The following is a 23245-nucleotide window of genomic DNA, read 5'->3' as shown; positions in this document are numbered from 1 at the left end:
AGAAGGCCTTTGGGTAGCACAAAGCCTCCTGATAGAATAGTTCCCAAAGCTGGTCGAGCCTCCCGGACTGCATTCAGATTGCTGACTTACTGGAACAAAAGCAGCACTGTACCTGGAGGAGGCTCCATGGAACAATCACAGTCTCCTGGATGAGACCCGATTGCATTGTGAACCGGGCAAGCAATCCCTCCCCAAGGTCCAAAGCCTGACCACAGAGTCACAACACCAGGGAGGCTGGTGAGCTCAACCCACAATTGTTCAGCGGTGGCAACCAATGGCAGATGGTTGACGGAACTTTGCTGTGCATCTGTAATTTTCTAAGAATATTACTGTATATTAGTAGAATGAGACTTAAAATTAAAGAAAACTAAAATTGAATATTCATTTATTACTCACTCTCATGTTGCCTCAAAGCTATAGGACTTTTTCTTTTGCGACACACAAAGAAAGATATTTTGAAGAGCATTGGGATACAAACAACATTGCAGTTGTCAGACAAAAAAAAAAAAAAAAAAACTTTTGTGTTTCACAGAAAAAGAAAAAGTAAATGACAGAATTTTCATTTTTGGGTGAAGTATCCCTTTAATTGCTTTATTTTTATATTAACAATGAATTTACAATGAATGCTGTATGAAAGCAGAGTAACAGTATCTTTTTAAACTCTTGCTCAAGTGTTGGTCAAGGAGGCTGTGCTTCTTGGCAATAGTACATTTATAATTCCATACCAGAATAGATTTTGACATATATGAATGTATATTCCTAACCTGAACAACAGGTGGAAAATTATGGTGGAAATCTATGGATGAGCAGTTGATCAATCTTATAAAGAGCTGTACCGTCGGCTTGCATCAACCGAGTTTGTGTTTAAACGGATACTCCACCCAAAAAAAAAAAAAATTCTATCATCATTTACTTCCCCTCATGTCGTTCCACAAAAGAAGATATTTTGAAGAATGTTGGTAACCAAACAGCTTTGGTAACAATTGACTTCCATTGTATGGAATTACGCTGTAAAATTTCTGCTTTTATGTTTCACAGAAGAAAGTAAGCTATACACAGTTACGCAACAAGAGGGTGAATGAATAAATGACACAGAATTTTCATTTTGGGGTAAACTATCCTTGTGAAGGTTATATGGACAGAACGTCTGAGGAAAGCTGGCATTTTCAACATCGGCTGTTCTGGAGACTTTCAGAGTCTGTCAGCAGATCTAGAGGGAGAGGTGCTGCTTAAGTCCGAACCTCTTTGGAATGTGTCGATGAAGAGGACACTCCAAGTGTTACTTGTCAGCATAGCACGTGTGAAAAAAGGATGCTAAGAGGTACGTCGTCCTGTGAGTTGAGCTTCACAGATCCACGGGGGAAATCACCCTCGGGGCTGAAAAGAGCACACTCCAACTTCTGAGGCCCAGAAAAGCCTGGGTCTCTTCACAGCAGCCCCCTGGGCCGACACGTCATTCTTTTCCAGGGGCAGAAGCCGTCAAAACAACCTCATTGGGAGTATGATGGCATAAAATGACATTGACATACAGAGAAGGAAACTTGATGGTGTCGAGCTTGGTTTGCATTTCGTGACAACAGCAAAAGCTTTCGAGCCAAGTGTGGTGCAGTGTTCAAGCAGGATGTTTTTGTAACCAAAACAAAATATTTACCATATAGCAAGTCCACTGGCATTATATGGAAACTAAGTTAAACGTCACAAACTAAAAATTGTGAAACCTCAAACAACTTCTACTCTGATAGTGAATATAGCAAAGACACATCCGAGTATAAGACTTTGATAATTAATTCAGCTCAATCAATGTGTTACACATGATCAAAACCCAGGTTTTATTTTTAATGTAAAATAACATTAAGTTCAGATTTGAAATCTTAGTTCACGTACATATTCATGCAAAAAGTCTAAAAAATTTCTCCCACTTCAATTCTATTTCTTAACTCTACATCTGCTCATGGTATATGAAACTTTATATACGGATATAGTACACACTTGTTGAGGAAGCAGGCTTCATTTAATAGTACTGGAGACAGAAGTAACTGTGATGGAAGAGCCTATAGATGCAGACAAATAGCTTAGACACATTTTATAAAAATATAATATTCTGAGGTGTAAAATAATGTAAAAAATGTTCTCTGAAGCATTTTACTAAAACTATTTAAAAATCATAAAAGAGATAGGGGAAATAGGTCAAGGGGCACATGATTAATCTACAAAGACAAACAGAGTCCCACAGCTATGGTTTATGGTACACCTTGTGATTTTTTATGTTCTGGCTCAAACAACTTTACAGGACCCTTGTAATTGTCTTGTCTTGATGAGAACTTATAGATTCTGGGTTTACAGCATGACTAAATGAAGAAAACATGTACCAGGTCATATAATAATAATACTGATGGTGCTATCTTACCACAAATTGAAAATATAAAATCCTACTGTTTTTGAATTCTCATGGAAAGTGTTTTTTTAATATATATTTTATTTTTTTAATGCGTACACCATCACGTACAACAGTGTTTTTGAACACTGATAGATTGATACATAGGTATATTTTATGCACAGCAAAAAATATTCTGTGAGAAACATGTTTTTGAACAGTGATAGACTGAAACATTTATATTTTGTGTACAGCAAAAAAAACAAAAAAAACATGCAATGTTTTTGAGCAGTGATAGATGGATACATATGTATATTTATGCACAGCAAAAAAATATTCTGTGATGCAAGACAAAACATATTTGCTACTCTGATTTTATCTCTAATTATGATACATTAGTATGTGATGACTATCATTAATATGAATTTCATATGAAACTATATATGTATAGTTGTATAGTTATCATTTTACCCTTAATTCTACTTTATGTGAACCACATATTAGTTTCTGCAGTGCAGAATATCCATTATACACCTCTCAGCAGAAATAAGATCACACAGACTTATAACCTTATATAAATTCACATGTAACTTGTCATGGCAACTCAAGCGCTGATTGAGTCGGGTGGCTGGTTAGCTTACAACATGTATTAAACAGCCCACAAGCCTCCCTATGATACCATCTTAGAAACCAAGGCAACGCAAATCCTCTCTAGGCATCAACTAAATCATCAAATAGCTGTAAAAAAAAAAACACCTGACTCTCCTTATGTCAACTATCGGACTAATTGACGCATTTATGTTTTGTGTGCTACCAAAGAATATAATTGAAAAACTATGACATTACATATAACCTTGATTACTCATTATGTTTACATTAGGAAGATAAGATTTTTTTTTATTTTTTTATTTATTGTGCAAGAAGTGATAGCTGAGTCATACAGGTTTGGAAAGACATGAGGGTGAGTAAATGATGACAGAATCTTGTGTGAAATCAGTACTATTTCAATCAGTACCGGAGCCCCTCTTGACTGTGAGTTTCTACGTACTGTAGTTTTCAAGATTTATAGACAATTAATGTAGAAAAGAACCCAAGGCACTTCTTCCAGTCCAAAAAAAGTTAAAAAGCCTTTATTCACATCACAGCTTATCACAATAAAAACATTACAAATAGCTAAAACAGTGCAGACTGGTGCATTTCGGCCTTCAGGCTTCCTCAGAGTGTCAGGTACAAATGAGTCGCAGCTGTAGATGTAATTAGTTACTCTGTAGAGTTGGGAGAAACCAAAAGAACCATTACAGGGGAACCTATAATATTGTTACCCATTATAAAGTATAATATAATATTATTAATATCATTATACTTTATAATGGGTAACAATATTATAGGTCCCCCTGTAATGGTATATTATATTATAATGGTATATTACATTTTAAGCCCCCCATAATGGTTCTTTTGGCCGAAGGTCGAAATGTATCAGTTTGCAGTGTTAGCTATTTTTTTTAATGTTTGTATTATAATTAGCCATGATGTGAATAAAGGCTTTTTAACTTTTTTTAGCCCAAAAGAAGTGACTTGGTTCAGGGCTGTAAGTAGCAAAACATTTAATATCTGACAACTGATTTATGATAGAAATGTTCAACAACCAACAGTAACTTCCAGTGATGCAAACTACTCAACTGTTTTATCAAATTCCACCATTTTGAATTAAAAATATGCTATTATGTGTAATTAATAACTAACTGTGACGTTTGTGTTTGAGATATTAGACATACAAATAAAAGTAAATGTGGGTAAATTTTTAAATAAAATCTTATTATTTTCTAAATTGCTTACTTCATAACTCCAATTAGAACAAGAAATCTTCTTTTACCAGTTTTATTCCCTTAAAACCCCTTTAATCCTTATGTACGACCTTGCATTGGATTCTTTTCTAAAGTATATGTTTGAAACCCAACCAAAGAGCACCTTCTGGGATCACTTCACAAGGTCCTTCCAAGTAACATTCCAACATGCATCCTTTGATTTATAGACAATATTAATCTGAAGCGAAGGAAATGGAACAGTAGTTATTTGTAGGAAAATAAAAAGTACACACCAAGCATTAACTTTCTAGCGGCCACTTAAATGTACAAAAAGAAACGATCGATATGAACCTATACTATACTAACTTGATATTTTACTTGAATTCTACAAATAACTGCATGTAAGTCATATTTGTAATTAGGAGAAATGATACAACGCCATTATAAATCTCACGTCTGGAAGCAGTTTTGATGAGAAATCATGATATGCAGCTTTGGAGAAGTTGAAGGCCTGAACAGGTGGCAGGGCAAAGCCCTTCACATCCAGAGAAAGATCACAGATAAAGCCTACAATGACAAGAGTCACGTTGCTCCGGTGTCAGTCTCTTTAACAGGAGACAAAACACTATGCTTCCTTAGAAATCCAATGGGATGGCTTTTCAGAAAAAAAAAAAAAAAAAAAAAAATCACACTGAGTAATTGGAGGCCTATAAGTCGACTATATAACGTCTGTTTTAAAAGCAGTGGAAAGACCCAATTCTACTTGGACCTGCTTGGCTGATATCCAACAGAGATAGCACTTATAAAAAATGTATAAAGAGTACACCTTAATCATTTGTTCATGGAAGCAGTCGACTGGGACAGCCATGCACTAATGCTTTGTGACTCAATAGTCTACCTTTTTTCCCCCTCACAGCCAATTTGAGTCTGATTATTATGCTTATACTGATCAGGAGGCCCCAAGAGGAAAGAAAGGATAGAAAGTGACTCTCGATAGAAGAGAGGGGCCCCTGGGCCTCACAGGTGAGGATGTCTGAAAACACACAATCAGTCTTATCTCTTCACGTACTGTCCGATGCCTTCTTTTACTATCAGTTCCGTCGATTGCTATCCTGTCTCACCCGCTTGAGAATAATCAGAATATGATGCAGGACGGCGGTGTCTCGTGGAGGTGCAGTCTGTGTGGCCGCTTTGAGGGTGCCGTTTTAAAACTGAAATAACCGTGTCTTCTAACCTTACAGTCTTTCCAGCGAGAGCATAATTTATATACAGACGCAATGTATATTTAATGACTCACTTCCTTACAAAAGCTGCATTGTTTTCTTTCTTTTAAGACAACTAATTAAAATACTGCATATATAATTTGCTGCCTTTTGCTTTCATAAGCATTGATGCATCATTTCTCAGAGAGAAAATCATTCAATCAAACGTTCAATCAATGATTTTACCGGTCTTCCTATCTACATTTTCAACATTGTGTTAGAGATGCATAGGTTGAATTACTATCTCAACTCATAACACTAATTCAAGGATTGCCAAATGTTTTTGTCACCTGAACCCCTTTGACCTAAACTATTTACTTTATGTACCCCCTGAGATTTTACAATAAATGAACAACACATTCACAAGTTCACAGTTCTCTCATATCAGTTAATGGTCCCATGATGTGCAGGTAAAAAAAAAAAAAAAAAAAAACTAATTGTTTTTTTTTGTTTTTTTTACTTTGATTTTTATTTTGAAATTATGTATTTTAATTTTACATTTTTATAATTTAATTAATTATCAGCTCAAGGTACCCCAAGGTATGACTAGTTGGTGAAGAGAATAAGAGGCACATGAGGTTGTGAAGACTATGGGGTTCAGATGCAAGATATTCTGGAGGCGTTTGCCACAATTTATCTTCAAAAGAAATATTTCCATGAGGCTGCTCAAGCTGTCAGAGTGCGAGGGGTCTCGCGCACCAGCATTATGTTGGAGATTGCGCTATCCTCTACTACCCCCATTATGAGTGTTTATATTGAATCTAATACTGATTCTCCCTGGGAGGAAAAGGACCAAAAATATTAGGCTACAAGGCAAAAGTGCAGAGACAGATTTTTCAATGAAGGATAATTGTCCAATGATACAGAAAATGTGACTCGATAACAGAATACAACCCCTCATCTTCCTGGAGGATCCATATAAATTATCCCAAATAATCATCCCATCAATATTTCTGTTAGGCAGCAAGGACAATGTCACAAGAGAAGCATTTAGAGCTAAACAATACCAGAGGATGTGTCGAAAAATTATTACCACTTCAACATACAAAAGAGACATTATTTGAATATACATCATTGTTTACCAATAACAATCATCACAAAATGATTTACCAGCGCACACGGCCATCATAATGAATAGAAGACTTGCTTGTTTAACACAGTGGGGGTTAATTCAATCGGTAAACTCTAACCATTGCGGGTGAAATGAACTAATTTAGAGCTACACATTCCAGGCATCTAAACAGAGATGCCACAACTAATTAAGGTACTAATAGGACAAACCACTTTCTCTGTGACATGATTATGTGCTACCTAATAATGATGTGGGGAATCTTTAAGACGGCCCGGTTCAAGGTCCCATGTGGGAAAGCAGGCATGTCATGGGTGTCCTAGTATTTAACCTGTCCACCAATAAGCCGCTTTGCCTTGACTCCATCACACTGGCACTTTTACGAGTGCACATGAAAGAGATTAATGACTACGTCGGACGGGCATCTCAAATGCAAATGATTCACCTGCACATTCCCCGCGCGACGTGTTGCCATGCTGCAAATTATGGGACGTTATTTATTTGCTTTGCAGACGCCCACACAAAGGGCAACTTAACATCGCAAACAGCTTTACATATGGACCATTTAGACCGAACCAAAAGACACCTCCTTTTAACCTACACCCCTTCAGCTGCACATTGCCTCTGAATCATTGCACCGTTGCACTCCAGAAGCCCTGCTTGGGGAATTGAGCAGTTCAGTTCCTTGATAGCCCACTAAAAAAGATTAAGCCCACATTTTATAAGGCTAGTTCCTGGGGAGTAGTATATTTCAGTGATCTGACTAAGAAAGTGTTGTGAAAGGTTTGGAAATTGCTCTTGAAATGAAGGGCTGAAGGGCCTCTAGCAGTACACAGCCTGACAATACTAAAGGCTGGAATGGACTACACAACCTTTGTACAGATTTTCTGCCTTGATTTGCAGTCTGAATGGGTCAAAACTAGTTGATGACAGTCAGAGCCAATCTGCAGAATTTGGCAAGTCGGAGTTGCCATTTGTCACAGAAAATCGCGCAGTGTACAATGGGCAAAGACTTTGAATTTTTAGCTTCAGACTATGAGTCCATCCAGTTTCAATTTGAACTGATTTTAAAACATATTGTTTTCAATTGTCATGCATCTCCTAGCCATGAGTGTTTGGAACAACTTGAAAGTCTGGTAGTGTATGATCCTCAGTTTTTCTTTGTAACTATTTACAAAGTCGCCTAGTGTTTTAAAATCTGTTCCAATTCAGCCTTAAGTAAATAATGGTGAAAAAACCTGTTGTTAATGACGCATGTGTTTAGAGTGCAAGATCTACTTGTGAACAGTCCAACTCTCTATACACACACACAAACACAAGTGCACACAAAACAATCCAAGCATCCATGCATTCATTTTTGATTTGTTTATGACTATCATGGCTGCTCTCATACAAAACAATACAAAAACACACTTGGCCTTGGTGCTCTCATGCTTGTAGAAATCTAGAGAACATTGACCTTTGTCACGTGCAATCGGCGAGTTTTCGGTCAGAGTTGCCGTCAAAACACTCTGCAAACATGCAAAAAAACAAAAACAAGCTTGACTGAAAACCACTGAATAGGCACCTCAGCGATTATGCATATTACCCAGAGACACTGATTCCGGTCCTCTTCAGTTTATGTGATGGGTAGAGGGCAGTGGGTTCTCTGATAAGCATGGGCTAAACACAGAATCACGCACTCATATTTGTTTGTAACATCTGAATTTTAGTAATTCAAACTAAAATTTCTACATCTGAAAAACAACCTATGTATTGCATATACCAGCTATTCAACAGTATACAGGCTATACATTAGTTCAAAAGATTTAGTTTGACGGGACTGCTTTTGTGCTTCTAAAGCAATCATTATCTGAGCAAATAATCCCTCTATTGTTGTAATGGCATATTGGCGATAAAAAGCGACAAAAGTAGTTTATGAGCCATGTTAAAGATTAAATAAAAAATATAAGTCAAATAGTGATTCGAGATAATTCTACTGTAGACTACTGTATAAAAGGTAAAATATTACAATTGGACTCATATGAACTAATTAGCTTATGAGTCTTCTTAAAACCCCTTTAATCAACAATGTCAGACATAAAAATTCCTTGCATCAACAAAATAAAATACAAATAAAAAGCTTGTGGACCAACCTAAACATCCAGTCATTTTTTTTTTCAGTCTTCCTCCATCCAATGAAGATTAGTACTTCCATCAGTGTGATCAATTTTTGTGCATGAACAAAATATTCATTTTTAGCTTGCTCAGGCTAAAAACATTATTGAATTCTGTGGGGTCTTTTTTTAGTTTTTCTTATTCCATATCTTTGGTTGCTCATGCTGCAAAATGGAAGGCGCTTGTTTGTCAAAGGGGCTGAGAGCCTTGTCCATTTTGACATTCACATTCTAGCAGTAATGATCCTAAAAGCTGCAATTAAGCTGACTGTCACATCCCGGGGAGCACGCGGGCAGCAGCACAAGGCCTCGTCCTCGAGAGCTGCATCCATTGCGCCTGCTCAGGATTATTCCCTCAACACATCATTTTTCCAACCCCCTTCTCTCTTTCTCCTCGTTTTGCCTGTTCTTTTATTACAGCTTTCATCTAGATTTTTGTAGTGGACATGCACATATATATATATATATATATATATATATATATATATATATATATATATATATATGGTGTTTTTTTATATGGTGTGTTGCGATTTTGAGGAAATAATGTGCATTATTTGTATATGCAAAAATGCATATACAAATGAATTTAACTTTAGATGTACATCTTCATGAGTTTTGTTTGTGCCTTTGAATCGATAGCTTGATGTTCTAAAGCAACATTATATTCTATCTGGAAAAAAAATTCTCAATGGTGATCAGATCATTCACTGCCGATTCCTAAAAGAGTAAAAGAATAGAAATGCAGTCAATGCAAGCAGCTGGAGTGCCACGACTTATTATTTCTCTTTTTGCGTTTGATGCCTGAGCCCCTTCCTTTGGGAGATGAAACGAAAACTCTCTGTTAGAAAATCATGAAAAGGATATGGACAACACCAGGTGGGCAAATCTATCAAAACCCCTGGCAACGCATATGCGAGCGTACACACATAAAGGGGGCAAAATCATTTTAATTAGCTGAGTGAATGTGATTTGCTGAATGCGGGGAACTAGGCTCTGCACACATTAAAATTGGTCTAATTTTCTGCAAAAAGTCCCATCTGAGTGGACCTGGCCACAGTCAATCAAGTTAAAAGCTACGGGTGCTTAATTTGATTTACCAATATAAAATGCAAATGAGGTGATTAAGTGGAGAGGGGAGGCAGAGTAGGAGCCTCTTTTAAACCATCAAGTTAAATGTGAACAGACATCGGACTGGCAGCAGCAAGAATGTTTTAGCATATTCGTTTGATTAGAGGTACAAAAATTTAATTAGTGTGGCTAATTGCTTGACAAATTGCAGCACACTCCTGAAAAGGCAGATTTTTTTAAAAACCGTGTAAAACCCCCTCCGTGTGGAAATTTTGTCCAAATTGCCCCTATGCCAATATGTGAAAAGCATAATTAAATAAATGGAAGATGGCACAACAGTACCTTACAATAGCAAATGAGATAATGCCTGTAATTAGGCAGGACACAAGTCTATGTCCATATGCCGTGTTTCTCTTCAGCTACTCTCCGTTCCTCTCATAGGACAAATCTAATAAGCCTCCTTAACTAGGTGAGGCTCTCCTGGGATACTGAAGAGCTGTCGGTCTGAGGCTGAGCTTTCGTACTGGAGAACTAATCAGAGTATGACACATATAATCAGGCCAAGCTCCTATACTACAACAAACATTTGTGTTTAAAAAAGCTATATGTTTATGAGAGTATTCAGCAGCACTGTTTCTTTTTTTTTCTTTTTAAATTGTCATTTGCCATGATTTATGGGGCTTGGGGCAGAGGCAACTGTCTACAAATACGGTAAGCCACGTGCACGTAAATGCAAATGATCTTTTACACAATTATTTACCTACAAAAACATAAGTAGCAAACATTTTCTAATGTTCCTTATTGGATAACAAAACAACTGTTTTTCTCCATACCTTTTAGCTCTCACTTACAGTACGTTTTATCTCGTCTCAGCCTCCAAAAATTGCCCGTTCCATTCTGATTGGCTGGCTATAAAGCCTTTTTCAGCAGTCATGGTTCTTCAGTCCACCTGGAAACAAAGATGTGCTTTCAAGATACTGTGCTGATAAAGCAAGTACTTTGGGAAAAATTAAAGTGTGTAGATTAGAAGCATTAAATGCTTGAGGCATGACTTAGCAAGAAGTTATCCACAAGCAGGATCTTGTTTGGTTACGCAAGACTATGTGTTCTATCTCAATATGCAACAATTGTTGTTATTAAGACTCCACTACCATTAAAGGATTCAAATAAAATTTTCCTGATAATTTACTCACCCCCATGTCATCCAAGATGTTCATGTCTTTCTTTCTTCGGTCGAAAAGAAATTAAGGTTTTTGATGAAAACATTCCAGGATTATTCTCCTTATAGTGGACTTCAACTGGCCTCCAAACGGTTGAAGGTCAAAATTACAGTTTCAGTGCAGTGTTTAAAGCCCTTCATGCAAAGGGCTTTATACGATACCAGACGAGGAATAAGGGTCTTATCTAGCGAAACAATCAGTCATTTTTGAAAAAAATACAACTGTATATGCTTTATAAACACAAATGATCGCCTTGCACGTGCTTCCACTTTCCATATTCTTCAAAAAGCTTACACTGTATGTCCTACACCTTCCCTATTCTACTTACGGAAAAAAAACGGAACTGGCACCGCACCCTTATTCCTCGTCTGGTATCGTTTAAAGCCCTTTGAAGCTGCACTGAAACTGTAATTTTGACCTTCAACCATTTGGAGAGACCACTGAAGTCCACTATAACGAGAAAAATCCTGGAATGTTTTCATCAAAAACCTTAATTTCTTTTCGAGCGAAGAAAGAAAGACATGAACATCTGGGATGACATGGGGGTGAGTAAATTATCAGGAAAATTTTATTTGAAAGTGGACTAATCCTTTAACAGTCTTAGAATAGCTTGCTACTCTCTTACATTTCATTTTGCCCCAAATTCTTGGGTACATCCCACCCAGTATTAAAGGCATACTATGTACATTTTCGCCGCTAGAGGTTGCTTATTTAAAACAAAGGCGTAGCTTGATGATGCCTTGATTTCACGGAATCATGGGAGGTGTTGTCTTCACATCTACAGCTGGTGGAAAAGAATCGGGGACTCGGGCAGAAATCATGTTCATGGATGAGATTATTAGTGTTACTGTAGTATGTAGCAGAGCAGGGCCGAGTGCTGTGCGAGCAGATTGCTAATTAGAGACGAGCGCGACACAAGGCTCGACAGCAGCGGAACTTTTATTATGCTGAAGTCACTGCTTATGCTTTTTCTAGTCAAGTGTATGTGGGGTAAAGCAGCTCTGTTTTATCGTATTAGATACATTTGTGTTTTGAAAGTTGTTATAGTGCTACTCTGCATTCCCTCAGCAGCTACTATGAGACACTAATGCACATTGCAGTAAGCTAGATCGATATAAGGCATGATAAAAAATGGTACTCATTGCAAATCAAGAAAATGTGATTTAAACAGCAAGACTTACTGTGTTGAGCTATATAACATGATTAGTTTTCTGTCGATGAATGTATCCAAACAGTTGCTCACCTGTCTAATAAAACACATATTAAAGTGTCTTTGGTGTTTCCATGGTTTCTACAAAATAAAACCGGAAACCGAGGGTAATTGATGTCATTGACAGTCGACGCACGGACATGGTCCGTGTCCTGGTTAAAATTGCTTATATCTCTGGATTTAAAAATTCTTGGAAATATTTGGGATAATATAAGTACACAAGTCAACAAATTATATACAATTGTTTTAGTGGTTTTTGAATATTTTAATCCAAAAATGTTACATATTGTGCTTTTAGTATTCCTACATTATTGTTTTATTACTTTTATTACAATACACAGTACAGATCAAAGGCAAATCATTAAAATATAACTTTTTGTGTGATTAATCTTATCCAGATTTTTTTTTTTTTATTGCTCTTTAAATGCCTTGTCTTTATCCTTTAATCCTTTATGAAATACGTTTTATTTACAACAGCCCACCAAAGTCATCACCTTGTATGCTATTGTAGCAGCATTCAATCATCAGCTACATAGCCTATTTTGTTTATGATAAAAACACTGAAGGCAACACATTAGTGTTTAGGATTTGTTCTATTCATAAAAATCCATACCTGGGAAAAAAGTTAGTCCTGGGACAAGTTCCTTTGCGTCATGGCGCATTTTCACTAGTAAAATGCGCGTGGAGGACCGCGAACTTGTGTTTGCATTGCGCTTCATCTTGTCAAAGAACCCGCGTTGCTACGTAACCGAGCAGCAGCCAATTCCCATTGAGTGAAGAGCTTCTAGCCTAGCTGTGAGACCTGTTGGTTAAAAGGTAAGAAAAAAACTGAAATGTTACAATAGATTTTGATTTCTCCTGGTCAAATTGTTACAAAAGCGAACTAATTTTATAAATTCGATATCAATATTTACCTATAGACCTTAGTCAGGGTAGCGCCGCCATATTTAATTTCTGACAGGAATCAAACGAGGCTCCGGCTGTGACGTATAATTTAGTAGGCCTAAAGTAGACAAAATATGTATGCTTTTTTGGCGACTGTTGTGTAAATGTATGCATCATGTGCTTTGTTTCAGTGAGAATGTTTTTTTTTATCTGGATAGGTTTTATCATGACAGCCTATTGAATACTTGGAGAATTAATAATAACATTTAATACAAAGTTTTTAGTCGATCAACCATGATTAGCCACCTGCTAGTTGCAGCAGTGCTCGCCTACTTTTTCTGCTGCGTTCCGAAAGTTTTTTTTTTTTTCATAGGGATTTGGTTCATGGCAATTTACGTTTATTCTAAAATAATAACTAAAGGCAGTAGCAATTTAAACGATATATTTTATTTGTGTATTGATGTTCAGCTGTTCAGTCATGCTTGGTAAACACTGTCACAGACACGAAGATGTATCTTTAAAGTATCTTCCCATTAACAACATGTTTTTGTTTATTCAGACTGATGTGCACATAAACTAGGTGGAATTTATTGCACAAAACAATCATATCCAATCATAACCAATCACATCCAATCATAGCGCGATGGAGGCATTGCCTCCTCTCACGTGACTTTTCCCCCATTCATTCTCAATTACCCCCCCACTAAACCCACTGCATGCTTTAGGAGCTTTATTGAATCTCTATAAGCTCAGGGGACGCACAAGAGACGTGGACTCCCGCTGTAATTTTACCTACGGGTGTCACTGTTGGACAGTTCCTTTAGAAAACGAGTGACTTGTACACTTTTTAATATCACATTTTGTAATATTCACATTTTTTATTTTTGTAATATGGATTATCTTCTCATTCCATTTCTTTGAGGAGGCACTACCTCACTTGCCTCCCCGAAGGGAACGCCCCTGATATATATATTAAAACAATGGCGTAGCTTGATGACCCCTTGATTTTGCGGAATCATGGGAGGTGTTGTCTTCATGTCTACAGCCGGTGCATCCCTCCCATTCAGCTAGGAATAATGGAATAGGACTCCGGTTCTATTTTGTGGGTAGACAAACAAAATAGAACCGGAGTCCTATTAAAAAGCCTGGCAAGGCTTTTTAAAGGGATAGTTCACCCAAAAATGAAAATTTGATGTTTATCTGCTTACCCCCAGCGCATTCAAGATGTAGGTCACTTTGTTTCTTCAGTAGAACACAAATGATGATTTTTAACTCCAACCGTTGCCGTCTGTCAGTCAAATAATGCTAGTGGATGGGAACTTCTACTATAAGAGTAAATAAAACTTGCATAGACAAGTCCAAATTAAGCCCTGCGGCTCGTGACGACACATTGATGTCCTAAGACACAAAACGATTGGTTTGTGTGATAAACCGAACAGTATTTATATCATTTTTTAACTCTAATACACCACTATGTCCAACTGTGTTCAGCACTCGTTAGTAAGGTCTGATCGTGCTCTGACAGCGACAGTGATGTCTCGCGCATAGACTTCACGAGCCGCATGGTTTAATTTGGACTTGTCTATGCAAGTTTTATTTACTCTTATAGTAGAAGTTCCCATCCACTCGCATTTTTTGACTGACGGACGGCAATGGTTGGAGTTAAAAATCATCATTTGTGTTCTACTGAAGAAACACCTACAAAGTCACCTACATCTTGGATGCGCTGGGGGTAAGCAGATAAACATCAAATTTTAATTTTTGGGTGAACTATCGCTTTAAAGCCTTGCCAGTTAAACATTTCATTCGCGTGCTGTTCTAACATGCTTTTCCGAGAACCTACACTACACCTACACCTACACTAAAAGCCTGTCAAACAACGCGCGATTACTGGATAAATGTATCTTATTGCGCTAATACCGTCAAATGCACACAAGGTTAGCATAAGCACTTTGTCTAAAGTGAAAGTAAAATCGGATGCAAGTCTGTATGTGTGCAGGTCTTAAATTGATAGCAGTCCTTAAAGGATTACTTTACCCCAAAATTAATGTTAACACAAGTAGTATTGCAATAAAAATAGTATTTAATTTTTTCTTACTGTTCCTGTTGCCTAAGTATAGAATAACAAAAAACACTCTGATGTGCCAGGTCATTAGAACCTAACCAAAAACTGTGGTTAAAAAACCAAGGTATGTATTGAACCGTGGACTAATTGTATTGTTGCATCCCTAATATATAGTATAGTATATTAGTATTATAATAGTATTATAATGTAGTATATTAGTGATGCGCAGATCAGCTCAGACGTCACCTAAACACGCTTTTAAAAATTTGGCATCCGCCTGCCACCCACCCGCACCTATGATTTTCTCTGATTTAGATATCCACACCCGATCGTCACATTACATTTATTCAAATTCTCAGTGTTAAGCATCATGATATGGTAACCAGGGGTGGACTTAGTGATTTGGGGGCCCTAAGCGATTCCAGGTATGGTGCCTCAACAGTCAAACTTCGAACTCAAAACACTTTTTCTATATATATTTTTTTCCATTGTTTTTTTTTTTTTTCTACATTTGTAAATAAACTGCATGTTAAAATATCTGTAACCTGGAACTTTTATTTTCTCAATGTAAAATTGAATACAATTAATTTCACAAATTAAAAAAAACTAAATTCACAAACAAACTATTTACAGTTTATTAACCATATTTGTGAATACACTTAATATTAATGCGTCAAAATTTGTCAGTCACAGCACTGTAATTTTTCACACTGTAGACCAGTAGCAGCTCCTGGACGTAAATTTATGTAGGGCAGATTCTGGGTCTTAGCGCTAGTTTATGATAAACATTTTTTAAGCTTTATATCCTAATCGCTGAACACATCAGACACACTTTTGGCAGAATTCTAATGTCCTTGCATTATTCAGAGCTCTGATGATTGACAGACTTTAGTAAACATGACAAACGCATAGAATGCCATCTTAGAATTGCCTTAATGTAGGGTTTATTGCGTCCAAATGTTGTTTTAGAATATTACAAGTTATGTAGGAATTCCAGTGAAGAAAACAGTCATGTCTATTCTCAGAAAATCATAAAACACAACAGAACTACTGTAAATAAAATCTATTCACATGAGCACGTTTAAACTAAAGGATTTGTACTCCAATTTAATACGCTACTCCACATAGGAAGAACAGACATACCAACTAGTTACTGACCTGATGCAGTCACATATCTTAAGCGGTCTTGGTCTGGAGCGAGGTTTACGTGAGGTAACATCATGTGGAAATTAGTGGGGCAGACGGAAACTGCCAAAATGGCTATCTATATGAGGGCGGTGCAGTTCCATTTTTCACCACAGATTTACATTGGAAATTTGTGGTGCGCTGTAGAGCAAGGGAGGGCTCTGAGACCGGCTGCCCTGCTTAGTATCATGAATACATGCCTGCCGAAACCATGCGCTACATTTTAATATATCCTGCTCACTTTACGACTTAAAATAGTCTAGAAAATCCAAAATATTTTTGTTGCAGAATGTTGAACACATTTATAATTTATTATTAATTCAGTGTATATAGAGGTCTATGTTTGGATGAATATTTTGGTGGGGCTCTGCTGTAGACTAGCCACGATCGGCTAATCTTTTCACTATTTTTCATATTAATTAAGAAATTGCTGTTTGTGAATCACCGGCCATCACTGTTCATTAGGAATTTTTCTTTTATTTGAACGGGCCCTCTCTTAATAAGCTCACAGCGCTTATTATCTGACAGGTGTTTCGGCCAAAGTCCGAAAGTCCTGCAGTCACTTAGACTGCAGTCATACCTTTTCCATTAAAAGGACAATATTTGCCCCCTAAATTGATTTTCCAGCACATTTTTTTAACCTTTATGAATAACTTTGTAAAATAAATAATGCTTTAAATAAAAAAAATGTTCAATAGAGAAATATGCAATGATGGTAAACAAAGTGATACTTTTAAATATTAAACTAAAACCACCAGTAGGTGGTGGTAAGTCACTGTCTTAATGAGTGAGTCATCGAGTCATTCATTCATTCAGTAACGAAGCAGCTGAATCACTGAATGATTGACGAGTCTCACGATTCGTTCAAAGCTGCAGAATTGTTCACAAAACACATATGTACGCTGTAGCTTTCTGTGGCTTTCATTGGAACTATTATTTAATTGCAAAATAATGTTTAAAATGCACGTTTTGTTTCACCTGTTATATAATAATCAATGTCAGGTATGCAATCATATGGATATTTGGAAACAAATTGCATTCTTGTTCATTATCAACGATACAAGAGTTCACACAAGGTATGTTTTTGTATTGAAGAAAGTTGTCTTCAATTGATCTCAATCCACTCTGAGTCTATATTTGTTCTATATTTGCGAGTAAGTGCCAAATCCCCACAACGGCAGTAATGTAGCGCTAAGGCAGCATACTCTGCACACAATCTATCATATGCTGCTTGTGCGGATGCAGTCAGTTTTCTCTGAAAAAGATGAGGTTATTTGATTAGATGTCATGTATTTACAGCATTTTGCCAGTTAGAAATACATGCTCGGTTTTAATGTTATTTCAAGGTAGGGTAATTAAATGAAGGAAAAGCCTCAGCATTTTGTTTGCGTATCCCAAAATATGCTTGTTGTATTCTGCTAGTTGAGACCTTTTCAGTGATATTAGACAGATCTATGTTATGTACGATGATTATACAAATCATATTTTCATGTAAAGCAGTTATTTGTTTCATGCTATGAAATTAGAGCACTTCAAATATTTCAGCAAATTTAAAAGCACTTGTTAAGTGATGTTCATATTCGCTATATTCATTGTAAAGCCAAGATTCTAAGCTTTAAAACGGCATCTATTTTGTGTTATTTAAGCAAGTGGTTAAGTAACGTGATAACTTGATAGCGCCCCCACTTCAGATTTAAGAGGTTAAGGTTAATGATTAATTGATTGTTAATGATCGATTATGGGAATTTATGCAAATTGACATCCCTATCCCGAACTTTGCTTGAGATAGATATAGTCAATAAAATGATGTGTCTCTTGTTGTTTTTTGCAGAAATTAGTAGTGAAAGAATTTTACAAGCGAAGGTTTCTTGACATGAAAGTAGGTGTGCCTTTACAATTAGACTCAGTTTTCATTGAAGACAGCTCTCCATCTTCTTTGAGATAATTATGGTGTTCAGAAGACAGTAGTAGAGATGATATCACCTAAATAGGTAGATATTGGATGTACCCTGTCAGAGATAATGAAATGTTGAAGAGTTTCTCATCACTCAAAGCTGAAGAGACGGAGAACCAGTTCTAAATAACAAGTTCCTAATAGAAAATGCAACAACTTAGGCTTTGTTTGAACAAGGTAATGAGCACTGTCATTTTTAAGATACATGCTCCGTTTTGATTGACGACAACTGGTAAATCCTGATCAGACCCCCATTGACATATGCAATATGTCATAAATGTCAACATCAAAATTACACCTTGTGCTTACGTCAGTCACTGTCAACATGACATTCAGCGAATCTTATTTTGGCACGACTATTTTAAAGCAGAAACATCTCAATTCCTCGAGTGTAACCAGGGAAACGGCTTTAACATTTGAGTCAGATTTTCATTTAGGCTAAATGTCAAAAAGTAAACTGGCTACCAAGACACAGGGCTACAACAGACATTCTCAGCGCTCGGTCAAAATGGACAAAAAATTGCAGCTGTGTTAATAGAGATAAAGATTTGCCTGCTGAGACATAAATGCCGTCCTTTATTGGTCTGACATTAAGGAGCACAATGACTCAGGTTGAGGTAAAATAGGATACCTTGGCCCTCTCTCTGGTCATAAAATGTGTAGACCGTATTCAAAGATGCAATTAGTAATTGTCACCACACAACTACTGTTGCCCCTGCAAAATATGTCTAAAGCTAGAAACAAAGCATTGAATTTTCCAGCATACTATACAAAGATTTAGAGCCTGTATGATTATGATTGTAAGGTACAAGCAGCTTTTTCTGGGTCGTTTTAGTCAATAAGTTTTCCTCATAATGTTGTGTTCCTGAATAAGCTTGTTTGACTGATGTCCCTTAACTTCTTCAAAGTTTTAAAGGCCAAGCACTCAGAAGTAGACAGCCGGTGGTCTACTTATTGTGGAGAGGGGACTCTTGTACATATGTTAGGGTCTTGTCTTGAGCTGCTCTACTGAAGGAGCTGTGTTTAGAATATTGATAGGCACTACACTGAGAGATTGCAGGCCTCTTGTCAACAACTGACTGACATGAGCTGTTAACATGCTATTTTCAGCCCCTGGCTTTTCACTGTGGCATTCTTGTTAGAAGACCACCGAAAATCCTGTGTTTGTTCTCTTCTGTCTCCTCTTGAGGTAATCCTTTCTTTCTCTCTGTGTATTCCTGTATTGATGCAGTGAGCTCAGCTTTCAGAAAAACCACACAAGCCCTTTCTATTGAATGCAGTGCATCTTGACTGTCTATAATGACCGGTTAAAGACTTTATCAGTTTAACACTAATAAATACTCTGCATTGTAATAGTTCATATGTTACAGTAAGCTGTTTTTTTACCATCCAGAAAATCCACCAAGACCTTTATTAATATATTATTCTCATTCATAGTATGGCAGACTTTAGTGCGTAGCAGCGTTTTTTTTTTTTCATTTACTTTCATGAAACTCTCAACAGTTTCATGCAGGAAGGGAGGGACACATTTGAATAGATGACAGAGCACAAAAGCCACACTGTCAGGGCATTGATAAAAATCAGAAAAAAAGAGTCTTTGGGTCTAACACTCTTAAAAATGGTAACCTGTTGTTTCTTAACACCTTTGTGTCTAGAAAAGGACAACACATTTTGTGTTACTACTTGACAAACTCGGAACACATCACAACACTATTATACATTACTTACTTAAAACACTTATTTATATTTCAAATTTGCACACATAACTGTACATACAAATTGTCTATATTATATATTTGCTTTTTTTGCACTTTGTCTATCTTGTAAATTTGTATATTATTATTTTATTCTCTTTATTATGTGTCTTGTCTTGTCGCTGTCACTCTGTTGCACTGTGGAGCTTCTGTCACTAAAACAAATTCCTAGTATGTGTGAACAACATACCTGTCAATAAAGCTCTTTCTTTCTTCTTTCTAAAGCTCTTTCTATTAACTCAACCACTCATGTGTTTTTCCTCTTAACACAGAAACTGTTTAACTTTTTTTTTACTCACTAATGGGTTATACAATTTGTGTCAAATATGTTATTTTTGATCCAATTGAACAAAACTTGCATGCAAAAAACCCCAGAAAAAACTCACATGTAGTTTATATAGAATTTATTAATCCCTCTACATTTACATGAAAAATAGTCAACATTCAAAAAGTAAAAATACAAGTCAAAATATAGTAATTTAAACATTAACAATGTTGCTTGAGTGAAATGTTCCTGAAGAGTTAACAGTTAATAAAGTTTGAATTTAAAAAAAATGTGGTATTTGACAGCATCTTAAACATGAATCATTTTTATTTAGGTATTTGTTTGAGTGCAGAGCATATAAGTGATGGTGAGGGTCGGTGAGATGAAGCCTCTCACGTATCTGCAAGAGAGCAAATAAAGACACATTTGTTATTTATACACATAACAAATATAGCAGGCTAACGTTAGCTAGAAAGCCAAGAAAAATTTAGCATCAGAGATAATGTTAACTTATTTACTTAGAAGCGATTCCACTCATAGTAATTCAAACAGAAGAAACCGCAAAGCTTGTTAAAATAAGTTCCCACCACCGTTGACGTGAAGCAGTTTTCTGGCTACCGCGTATGTAAAATGCCCCTCAAATTATTATAAAAGACATTTTGAAAGCCTCATAATGCCAAATACAGACATTTTTCTTACCTCCACACATCGAAGATATCCATCAATGATGAAAAGTTAAAGTGCGAGGAAACTTGCTCGTGAGAAGAATAACGGCTCAAGAGGTGACGCAAGCAGTGATGGGATTGGATGATAATTAACACAAATTTTGTTGGACACACTGTTGCAGTTTTTTTTTTTTGTTGTAAATTTTAACACAAAAGTAGTCATAGTCAAAATAGTCATAACAAAAAAATGTTAAGAATTAATATCCTTTTTGTGAGTGAAGGGTGCACGTGACCTATACGTCTATAAGAAAGAAGAAAAAAAGATACTTTTTCATATTTATATAAGATAAGATAACCCTCATTTACATATGAATTACATTATCATATAGACTTTTTTTGTACAGTATAATATATGCATAACATATGTTAGACACCACTAGTGTATGGATATATGTGTATGTATGTATGGTGTAAATATGTAATATTTAACTGCTCTTTAAAATATGGATGGTCACCTCCACAGATAGCATACTCAGTCTACTTAAGATTGAAATAGTTAGATGTAGCATTTTAAACCATAATTGTACAAAGCTGGAGATATATTTCTTAAAAGTTTGTTTACATGAAGCACTAAATGATGGTTCGTAAAAAATTGACATAGGTTTTAGAAGGCAAATTCAAAAAATCCTATAGGAGCACAGTGTTTTCTAGAGAAAATTGTTATGACATCGTTTTTAGAAAGTGCACCTGCAGTAATAAAAATCATGCACATATTCAATGTGTTCCCCATATTTATTGCATCTCTCCTTGAACAAAATGCTTTGTTCCAGTCGCATTTACAGGTGGCCACTCTGCTTACCTCTGCTCACCACAAAATTAGGCTACTTGTATTTTTAACATATAGGCAATCACTTAGGCAGCCACAACACCGTGCTCTTGGGTCTGAAATAATTCTTGTTATTGTAGCTGTCAATTACACTGTGTATTACCTGAAATTTGACTGCCTACTTTTTAATGGAAATAGATAGCTTTTATTGAAGCAACAATTTCCTGTATGAATAGAGACTGAGTTCAACTAAGTACAAAAAGTTAATCTAATATATTCTGACAACACTTGAAATGAGTCTGTTGAAAATGGTATATGAAGTACTACCAGACTCGAGCACTGTTTTACAAATGGTTTTCTGTGCAGCTTGGTAGGGGAATATTAGGAACTTTCAGTGGTAGTAATGGGCAGATTTCCTGGATTGTATGTTAAGGAGGCTCACAAGTTATTTTTTCATTTTATTTTTTCATAGGATGCATGATGAAATGGGCATTGGGCACACTGACAAACTAGTGTTACATCTTCTTTAATGCTTTTTTCCCCCAGATCAAGCCTGTAGAAACATTTAAAAATCTTAGATTTTGTCTTACCCATGATTTTCTGCCCATATTTGTTCAACTTTGCCACACACTGCACCTCAGTTAGATCGCTGTTATGCCCATAAGCCACAGGTTTCTTTTCAAACGCCGTTCTCCTAAGATGTGTCAGCAAACTCGATCTCGGCAATGCCGAACGTAGACAAGAAACGCAGAGAGTGTTTTCTTATTGGCAAAATAAAAATACTGGCTGATTGCCTGACTCACTGACTTATTTTTGCTGTTTACAGAGCAGTGCTGAAAGTAAAGAAATTGCTTACTATTGTTAACATTTTAAATGATAATTAAGTCAAGGTACAATGCAAATGCAATAAGAACTGTGATCTTTTTTTCAGTCAGTTTACTTTTGGGTAAACTGAAAGAGGTCTTCTTTTACTTCAGCTTTGTATAATTTTCAACCCTGTGGCAAAAGATGCATTTTATATAAGATGCCACACACTGATTTCACTGATGCAGTAAAGCCAGAGAAAGTGTGTCAAGACCACAAGGAAGCAAGTATAGCCGCATTGCTTAATGATATCCAGTCGTTCTTCAACTCAAAGTGACAGATAAAAGAAAGAGATACTCGCAGCCGTGATGAGACACATAAGCCGGGGGCATGGGATCGACTTCTAGGCAGATGAAACCCTGTCACACATCTGCATACAATGGCAGGGAAGAGAATGCTATCTCATCTCATCGACAGCATCGTGTTTAATCAACAAACAATTAAAATTGAATGGGATTTATACCCCTCAGGCACCAAGTGTAGTCACTACCGTAAAGCACATGTACTTGGCACAAGTTGCAGGTCAATTACTTTATGACAGGGTTAGGTGTACTGTATAGTTTATAAAGAATGTTTTCTTGCAATATTCTTGATCTGCATAGAGGATCAGCCTAT

The 23245-nt window shown here is 36.5% G+C and overlaps 1 protein-coding gene and 1 long non-coding RNA gene across 4 annotated transcripts in view; one reads left to right on the top strand and one right to left on the bottom strand.

Moving 5' to 3' along the window:
* Positions 1-13384, bottom strand: part of LOC125267011 — a 54858-nt gene extending 41474 nt beyond the window's left edge. The window contains exons 1-3 of one of the 2 annotated variants that reach the window (XR_007184598.1): positions 13082-13384; positions 12781-12969; positions 10571-10686 (exon numbers count right to left, since the gene is read on the bottom strand). This is a non-coding gene — a long non-coding RNA (uncharacterized LOC125267011). The remainder of the gene's footprint in view (positions 1-10570; positions 10687-12780; positions 12970-13081) is intronic. The other variant, XR_007184599.1, reaches the window with a different exon arrangement.
* Positions 12881-23245, top strand: part of fsta (follistatin a) — a 137562-nt gene continuing 127197 nt past the window's right edge. Inside the window, exon 1 of one of the 2 annotated variants that reach the window (XM_048188221.1) lies at positions 12881-12983. The gene's annotated coding sequence lies outside the window, so the exon portion shown is untranslated. The remainder of the gene's footprint in view (positions 12984-23245) is intronic. The other variant, XM_048188219.1, reaches the window with a different exon arrangement.

This window comes from Megalobrama amblycephala, linkage group LG4 (assembly GCF_018812025.1).
Source record: "Megalobrama amblycephala isolate DHTTF-2021 linkage group LG4, ASM1881202v1, whole genome shotgun sequence".
NCBI classification, from domain to species: domain Eukaryota; kingdom Metazoa; phylum Chordata; class Actinopteri; order Cypriniformes; family Xenocyprididae; genus Megalobrama; species Megalobrama amblycephala.
The sequence above is the reverse complement of the archived record's forward strand: the minus strand, read 5'-3'. Positions and strand labels throughout refer to the sequence as shown.